Here is a 9,642-nt window from a genome sequence, read left to right on the forward strand (position 1 = left end):
TGGGGTTGATTACAAGAGGAAGATGCAGGTTTGCAGCGAGTGAAAGGCTGAACCCAGAGAAAAGTACACGACAAGGAAGAAAGTGCTGACCTAGATGCCAAGATGAAGTCCGTGATGCACCAGTGGTATAGGTTGGGGGTTTGAGGAGCCGTTCTATACCGCAAGAGGCAACAGCCTGCTGACTTAGAGGCAATGTGGCAAGTAGTAGTCCCCGGAAGCATGGTACGAGAAATTGATAAAGAAGCTCATGAGTTCGAAACCGACTTCAGACCAGGAAAAACCTACCAGTGGCTGCAGTGTTACATATATTGCTCGCAGCTGGAAGCGACGGTTGAGGAAGTTTGCCTACAGTGTCGAGTGTGTGACCTCACCAAGAGCACAGAAAAGAGTGCACCCGTACAGACCATACAGACCAGAGAACCACTCGAAGTGTTAATGATAGACTACCTCCTTATGGGACACAGTACTGCCTGGTCATGACTGTGACCACTTCTCCAAGTTTGCAGTGGTGATCCCTACTTAGGACCAGACATCTGAGTCCGCTGGCAAAATTTCATCCGGGTCTACAGGTGTCCGAAGTGGATCCACTCAGACCAGAGAGCGTGTTTTCAGGGTAAAGTGATGAAAGAACTGTACGGCATCAAAAAGGTCCAGGACAACCCCATATAATCCCAAAGGGAATGGGGCCTGTGAGCGCTTTAACAGGACTCTGCTTCAAATGTTGTGAACTTAAGAGGAAGACTACGTGCCCGAATTGGTCTGGACCAATAACAATCGGGTCCACACCACCACGGTTTATACCCCGTATATGAACTGTTTGGTAGAGCCGGCCAAGAAATCGTCAAACTAAATAAGGAGCAGTCATAGGATCTATTCGAACAGTCTACCACCTGTAGCGTGGCTAAAGGTTGTATAGTCGACGGGAGATATGTGTCACATAGGTGGCTTGTCGCTGTGACATAACTATGCCTATCTATGTGTGTTTTAGGACCTGTGGTGATGTCATAACCACATGTCTAATCATGTGATGGGTTCCTGGGTGTGGTTAGACCTATAAAAGAAAGGCTAATGCTTAACATAGGAGGTGTATGTGTGGAGGTGTTAGCCTCCAGAGTGTGTTAAGACTCCAGGACTGAGCCTGAAGGACTGGACACTTGTTTTTCCTTTTCCTGAGCTAAAGGCTATTTGTTGTCTGTTTTGCTATGTGGTTTATGGAGCAATAAACCCTGTGAACTTTTAATGGAACGTGCCTCCTGAGTGTCAGCCGTCGCACCTGAGCGAGTGAAACCCCCTACAATTGGTGGTAGACGTGCGGGCAGCGTTCCCAGCAGAGACGTAAGTCTATTATTGAATGTCCTGGGTCAAGTCTGTTGCAAGCCAGCAAGCATTGCCGGGGAAAATGGAGGACCTGCTGAAACACTTGGTCCAGTCGCAGTCACAGCAGCAAGAGACCAACAGGCTGTTGATGCAGCAGATACAACAGAGCCAGCAGGAGCAACGGCAGCAGATACAACAGTACCAGCAGGAGCAAAGGCAGCAGATGCAGCTTCTGGCAACCGCCATCCAGGGCAGGACGAGCGCCCCAACCCCAGGTCTGGCTGATGACACCCACGTCCGGAAGACGGTAAGACGCGCATTGCAGAAAATGACCCCCGGGGATGATGTTGAGGCCTTCCTGACGGTGTTTGAGAGGGTCGCTGAGAGGGAAAAACTTCCACCAGAGCAGTGAGCAGAGGTACAGGCGCCATACCTGACGGGAGAACCTCAGAAGGCGTACTATGACTTGACCTTGCAGGATGCCAAGGAGTATCACAAATTGAAAGCTGAGATTCTCGCACGTTTTGGGGTGACACTGACTGTTAGGGCACAGCGAATTCACTGCTGGGCCTATCACCGGGACAAACCGCCTCGCTCCCAAATGTTTGACCTGTTGCACCTGGTCCAGAAATGGCTGCAGCCAGAGTCCTCTACGCCTGCACAGATGGTAGAACGAGTGATGATGGATCGGTTTGTGCATTCCCTCCCGAGGCCCATACAGACTTGGGTTGCCCAGGGTGATCCCCAGAATGCCGATCGGACTGGTCGAGAGATACCAAGGGATGGAAGGCTCCTTCGGGAGGCAGCCCATGCCATACTGGGGGTCCCAGAAAGGTGCTAAGTCCCAAAAAGGGGTGGGGCGTCCAAGGTCACAAAGGGCGGGGGAGGTGGTGCCCAAGGTCCCTACGGGTGATATTATTTGCTGGAGGTGCCACGGGCCAGGACATATAGCTGCCCATTGTTCCCAGACCACTGAGCAGATGGACTGCAGCATGGGACGCCGTAGTTCATACTATGCATATCCAGCCTGCAGTGTGAACTCTCCGCCCAACGATGGGCCTCAAGCGTGACCCGTAAAGGTGAACGGTCGAGCAGTAACGGCGCTGTTAGACTCGGGGAGCTTAGTGACCCTGGTGAGGGCCACTTTTCCTCTCCACCTGCTCCCGGGAAAGAAGGTAGGCGTGCGGTGCATACATGGTGATGCAAAGGACTACCCTATGGCCAGGGTGGATATTGAAACGGCGTGTGCCACTGAGTCCCATGAAGTCGTTGTCATTCGGGACTTTTTGCACCCTATAATTATTGGCCGGGATTTCTGTTTGTTTTGGGATTTGTGGGGAAAGGGTTCTGAGGTCGCTAGCAAGAGCAGGGAACCAATGAACCCTAAAAAGGTATCGCCACACCCAGAGACAGACAGGTTTCCTTTTTGTGTCCTGGTTGGGGATGAGGAGGAAGTGTCCCCTGCATCTGACATTCTGGAGTTAGAGGTAACCGGTGAAAATTTTGGGACTGCCCAACATAGGGACCCCACTCTGAGGGAAGCCTTTAATAATGTCACAGTTATTAATGGGGTTGTACAGGAGCCGGGGGCAGACACAAGATTTCCCTATTTTCTGATGAGTGGGGAGTTGTACCGGGTCACGAAAATAAGGGAGGAGTTGGTAGAGCAGTTGGTAGTGCCGGGTCCATATAGACGGAAGGTGTTGGACATGGCCCATTCACACATCTTGGGTGGACACCTAGGGGTGGAAAAAATGCAGGTACGGGTTGTGCAGAGGTTCTATTGGCCTGGGTGTCACCGGGAAATAGTGAACTATTGCAGGTCCTGCCCTACATATCAGCTAACTGCCCCCACTCCTCATTTCCGGAGCCCCCTTGTGCCATTGCCCATTATTGAGGTGCCATTCGAGAGAATTGCCATGGACTCGGTCGGTCCCTTAGTTAAATCAGCCCGGGGCCATCAGTATATATTAGTCATCCTGGACTATGCCACAGGCTATCCTGAGGCAATTCCCCTGAGAAATTCTTCCTCGAAGAGTATAGCCCGCGAGTTGGTCCATGTGTTTTCCCGTACAGATCTGCTGAAGGAGATCCTGACTGTCCAGGGGACACCTTTCATGAGCAATGTGATGAGGGAGTTATGCAAAGTCCTGAAAATCTCCCAGTTGAGGACCTCAGTGTACCATCCCCAGTCAGATGGCCTTGTTGAGAGATTTAACAAGACACTGAAGAGCATGCTGAGAAAAGCTATAGGGAAACATGGTAGAGACTGGGACTGTCTCTTACCATATCTGATGTTTTCCATTCGTGAAGTTCCACAGGCCTCCACAGGGTTCTCACCGTTTGAGCTTCTATATGGCCGACATCCGCGAGGACTCCTGGATACAGCCAAGGAAACCTAGGAAGCCGAAGTCACGCCCCACAGAAGCGTCATTGAGCATGTGGCCCTGATGCAGCAGAGGATTGCAAAGGTGATGCCTATCGTGAAATAACACCTCCTCCAGGCACAAGAAGCTCAGGCCAGAGTCTACAACCGGTCTGCCAGAGTTAGGCAGTTCAATCCGGGAGACCGAGTTCTTGTGTCAGCTCCGACGGTGGAGAGCAAGTTCTTGGCCAAATGGCAAGGGCCATATGAGGTCGTCGAGAAGCTTGGTGAGGTAAACTATAAAATTCACCAACCAGGAAGACGGAAACCAATCCAAGTCTACCATGTCAACCTCATCAAGCCATGGCAAGATAGAGAGCCGGCAGTAACTCCATCTTTGCTAAGCAACCCAGAAGGTGAGGTTGGAGGGGTTACTATAGCGGAGACGCTATCGAAGGCCCATTAACAGCAGTGCTGGGAGTTACTCCAGAAGAACAGGGACCTGTTTTCAGAATTGCCAGGATACACAAAGGTCATAGAGCACGTGGTCCTGACAGAGCCACATGTGCGGGTGAACGTGAAGCCCTACCGAATTCCTGAGGCCCGTCGAGAAGTAATCTCCAAGGAGGTGGAGCGTATGATGAAGCTTGGAGTCATTGAGGAATCCAAGAGCGGTTGGTCGAGCCCAATTGTCCCAAAACCTGATGGGGAGTGGAGATTTTGCAACGACTATCGGAAGTTGAATGAGGTCTCCAAGTTCGACGCATATCCCATGCCCCGCGTTGATGAGCTCATCGAAAGACTTGGGCTCGCCAGGTATATAACCACCTTGGATTTGACGAAGGGGTATTGGCAGATCCCCATGGCACAGGAAGCTAAGGAGAAGACGGCGTTTTCTACACCAGATTGATGCTTCCAGTATGTCCGGATGCCGTTTGGCCTACAGGGAGCTCCGGCAACCTTCCAGAGGGCTATGGATAGAATCCTTGCACCCCATAAGCCATACGCTGCTGTGTACCTGGATGATATCGTCATCTTTAGCCCGGACTGGGAGAGTCATCTGGAAAAAGTCAAAGCGGTGGTTGATGCTCTAAGGGAGGCGGGGTTTACAATAAAACCGAAGAAGTGTGCCTTGGGTAAGGAAGAAGCTAAGTACCTAGGAAATGTAGTGGGCCGTAGAGAAATAAAACCCCAAATCAGTAAAGTGGAGGCAATTCAAACATGGCCAAAACCACTGATCCAAAAAGCAAGTTAAAGGGACTCTGTCACCTGAATTTGGAGGGAAGAATTTTCAGTCATATGGGTGGGGTTTTCGGGTGTTTGATTCACCCTTTCCTTACCCGCTGGCTGCATGCTGGCTGCATGCTGGCTGAAATATTGGATTGAAGCTCATTCTCTGTCCTCCATAGTACACGCCTGCGTAAGGCAAGATTGCCTTGTGCAGGCATGTACTACGGAGGACAGAGAATGAACTTCAATCCAATATTGCAGCCAGCATGCAGCCAGCGGGTAAGGAAAGGGTGAATCAAACACCCGAAAACCCCGCCCATATGACTGAAAATTGTTCCCTCCAAATTCAGGTGACAGAGTCCCTTGAAAGCCTTTCTGGGGATCGTGGGATATTACAGGAGGTTCATCCCAAACTTTGCCACGGTGGCTGCGCCTCTGACTGATCTGCTAAAGGGGACAAAATCAGTAATGGTTAAATGGTCCGAAGAGACAGAGTCAGCCTTCCAAGAAATGAAAGAGGCTCTGTGTAAGCAACCTGTCCTGATGGCCCCAAACTTTAAGAAAGAGTTTATTCTTCAAACAGATGCCTCAGATGTTGGGGTAGGAGCAGTCCTTTCCCAAGAGCTACATGGGGAGGAGCATCCTGTTCTCTATCTGAGTAGGAAACTGTCCTCGTCTGAAAAGAATTACTCAGTCGTAGAGAAGGAATGTTTGGCCGTAAAGTGGGCGGTGGACACGTTACGGTACTATCTGCTGGGACGTAAATTTAGACTGATATCCGACCATGCCCCACTTAGATGGATGAGGGAAATGAAGGGTAGAAATGCTAGGGTCACCCGTTGGTTCTTAGCCCTGCAGGACTTCAGTTTCCATGTGCAACATAGGGCCGGGAAGCTGCACGGTAATGCTGATGCCCTATCAAGAATCCCTTATCTAGTGGGGGAAAGTGCCAAGCCCCACGGCTTTAGGCAGAGGGGGAGGTATGTAGCGTGACTAAAGGTTGTATAGTCGACGGGAGATATGTGTCACATAGGTGGCTTGTCACTGTGACATAATCATGCCTATCTATGTGTGTTTTAGGACCTGTGGTGATGTCATAACCACATGTCTAATCATGTGATGGGTTCCTGGGTGTGGTTAGACCTATAAAAGAAAGGCTAATGCTTAACCAGGAGTTGTATGTGTGGAGGTGTTAGCCTCCAGAGTGTGTTAAGGCTCCGGGACTGAGCCTGAAGGACTGGACACTTGTTTTTCCTTTTCCTGAGCTAAAGGCTATTTGTTTTCTGTTTTGCTATGTGGTTTATGGAGCAATAAACCCTGTGAACTTTTAATGGAACGTGCCTCCTGAGTGTCAGCCGTCACACCTGAGCAAGTGAAACCCCTACACACCTTATGGGTGAAAGAACATCAGCGATGGCTCCAAACCAACCACTGGCTAGCAGGTTAGCAGTTACAAGAGAAGATTTATAAAAGCTATCCTCTAATTCAGGATGTTGCACTCCAGCCTGGAGACCGGGTGCTGGTGTGGGAAAGATGTCCCAAAGGCATGAAGTACAAGATGAAATGAGGAATCTGATCCAAGAACTCTACACACGAATATGTTACAACCATACCGATCTGAAGATCCCACATCTGTCCAGAGAGTAGCTATACCTGTTCCTTCATCAAGACTGGCTTTCCCTGACAGTGATTCTAGTAAAGACTGGTGGACCGTTCCTGGGACTGCAGAAGGTCCCCATCCCATGGATGCTGGTGTTCCTGACACAGATCCATTGCCACTTTGCAGAGGAGAGGAACCCCAGACTCTGTCTGACCTTTCTGCTGAAGAGGACAGGCCTACTATTACTGTTCCCATTGAAGATAGTCAAGACTTTCGGAGATCCAGTATGCCTATTGCAGGGGTTCCATCAAATAGGTACAATGCTGATCATGTAGTCCACCTGTATGCATTGTGGGCAATGGACCACTGCTGTGTAAACAGTTGCATAAAATCTTTTATCTTTCTTCCTGGACTATAAAGAAAAGCTGAGGATGGCCGCTTTTAAGTGGGGAGGCATGTAAGGGGTCAGACCCTGCCAAGAACTTGATTACACTAAAACTTTAAGAGACCACCATACCTTCTGATTTGTGTGTCCTTTCTCCCCTACAGCTTGCTGTGCATTGGTTTTGAACAAGAAACAGGAAGTGACGGTTCAGGAAGAGGAGAAGGAGCCTCTTGCCTGTGAGACACAGGCAGGACTATAAGTTTGTCCTAACAAAGAGAGACTGGTAAATGAACAGCTTCAAGGGAGAGGATAGTGCCCGGTTACCGTAGGATCGATCACCAGGCCCAGGTCAGAAACAAAAAGTTGCATCGCACCTGTAACCTGCTATGGTACCAGTAATTTCTTAGTATTGAAAGTGGGAACAAGACTTGCCTGGATCCGAAAGAAGACGGATCAGTTAACCTGAAGGAAGAGCTCAACACAACAAACTCGGCTCTACTACATCAGGAGCTACCAGATCTTCTAAGTGCTACAGAACTGTGAGCGTACACCAGTGTTCAACTGTGATACGGTGTAGAGCAGGGTTCTTAGCTAGGGTGCTGTAGCAGCGCGGCCTAATTATCGGAAGTCAGGTAGGAAGTTAGAAGAGAGTAGTTTGTAGAAATTGTTTATACTGTTTGTATTGAACTTTGCATTGCCATAGCTGGAGCGCAGCTTGATTGACACGCTCCAGCTATCTCTCTTTGTACCTGTTGTTGCTATAATCATTACAATGACAGTTAGTCTTATTTTCCAGCATATAATCCTTTGTCTTTTTGTTTCTGCCTCCTAGTCTACTGTACCTTATTTGAGTCCTGGCCGGTGGTGTCGTTTAGGCACAACTACAACAGCGAGCTGGCTTATAGCCACCATTACGAGGGAATAGATCCAAATAAAGGAGTCAAGAGACCAGATCTGAGTAAAGAAATCGAGAGACCAGAACCGAATGAATACCCATGAGAGACAAGTTCTGAGAGAGACCAGACCCGAATGAAGGCCCTAGAGAGACCAGACCTGAAACAGACCAGAACTGGGAGTGGTGAACCGAGTGAGCAGAGTCAGAGCTGAGAGAGAGACGACTAGGTCGCAGCGGAGGAACGTTCATGTGAGCCGTCACTTCCAGTGTAGATGTATGGAACATAGTGGAGACCGGGGCAGTGCTCCAGGGGAAAAAGGAGGTTAGTGTGACGAGTGTACAGAGTAACTCACCAACTTGAGACTTGCGGCCTAGCTGGTAGTATCGTCCACTCACATTAGGACATGTGTGATGTTGTGCGTTGCCCAGAAAGTGATGACGGTGACGGGTACAATAATAAGAGTGACGCCCTATGGACTGGAGTATTAGGACTAAGGCATCACTGACAATAACAGTTATTTAATGGTAATAAATAATAGAACGATAGTGTGTAAATAGCATTGTGTCAATATCCTGTTCATCTGAATTACTGTATTCTTCTTGTAACATAATTTGTTTCACGTTCACTGTTTGCTCTATCCCCTGATATTGTGCTGAAGGAGCCCCTTTAATTGTCTTAGGCCTCTTTCACACTTCCGTCTTTTCAGATCCGTCGCAATCCGTCGTTTTGGGCAAAAAATGGATCCTGCAAATGTGCTCGCAGGATGCGTTTTTTGCCCATAGACTTGTATTAGCGACGGATCGCGATGGATGGCCAGACGTCGCGTCCGTCGTGCGACGGATCCGTCGTGTTTTGGCGGACCGTCGTCACAAAAAAAGTTCAAGTGAACTTTTTTTTTCCGTCGTGTCCGCCATTTTCGACCGCGCATGCGCGGCCAAAACACCGCCCCCTCCTCCCCGGACTGCAAAACTTTCACAACGTCCGTCGGTACGTCGGCCCTACGCATTGCGACAGACCCGTACCGACGGAAGTGTGAAAAAGGCATTGAATAAATAGTCGTTGGTTTAAGTACCACTGTCACCTCACTGCGCTATTGCATCTGCATACCTGTTAACAGTGATATTATGGAAAAGTGGAAGTAACCACAGCAACTCAGCCACAAAGTGGAGACCATGTAAAGCTACAGAGCGGGGTCACCGAGTGCTGAGCAGCAAAGTGCATAAAGATCACTAACGCTCTGCTGACTCCATAACTGCAGAGTCCTCTAGTGTTAACATCAGAACAAAAAATGTGCCAGCAGCTTCATGGCATGGGTTTTCATGGCAGAGCAGCTACATGCCTGCCTTCATCATCAAGCACAATGCAAAGTGTCAGAAAAAGTGTCACCTGCCACCACTTGATTCTGGAGCAATGGGAACGTATTCTGTGGACTGATGAATCGCATGTCTCTATTTTGCAGTCTGATAGATGTGTCTGCATTTGGCAAATGACTGGAAAACATTACCTGCCTGACTGCATTGTGCCATTTGTATAGATTGATGGTTGATAAATAGTGGTATGGGGTTGTTTTTCATGGGTCGGCCCCCTTAGCTGCAAAGTGACCAACTCCATATTAATGACCATTGATTTAGAATAGGTGGTCATAAAAACTGTAGGTGTAATGTATGAGCGAGTGTCCCAAAACATTTGTCCATATAGGATACCAGTGTGTCTGATCACATTTGCCAGGCTGTGACTCTCTGTATAAGGAATTCTATAGACAGGCCACGGTGGGAGGTACAGTAGCCCTGTGGATAAACCATGTTTTGCATACCTTTACCCTGGATTATATAACTCAGTCAATAGTGTA

At 48.9% G+C, this 9,642-nt stretch overlaps 1 long non-coding RNA gene across 1 annotated transcript; it reads left to right on the forward strand.

Moving 5' to 3' along the window:
- Window positions 1-6,274: 6,274 nt before the first annotated feature.
- On the forward strand, window positions 6,275-8,451 carry LOC143769175 (uncharacterized). The gene is made up of 3 exons (XR_013214247.1): window positions 6,275-6,827; window positions 7,062-7,436; window positions 7,730-8,451. It is a non-coding gene; the product is annotated as an uncharacterized LOC143769175 (long non-coding RNA).
- The last annotated feature ends 1,191 nt before the right edge of the window (window positions 8,452-9,642 follow it).

This window comes from Ranitomeya variabilis, chromosome 4, assembly GCF_051348905.1.
Source record: "Ranitomeya variabilis isolate aRanVar5 chromosome 4, aRanVar5.hap1, whole genome shotgun sequence".
Lineage (NCBI taxonomy): Eukaryota > Metazoa > Chordata > Amphibia > Anura > Dendrobatidae > Ranitomeya > Ranitomeya variabilis.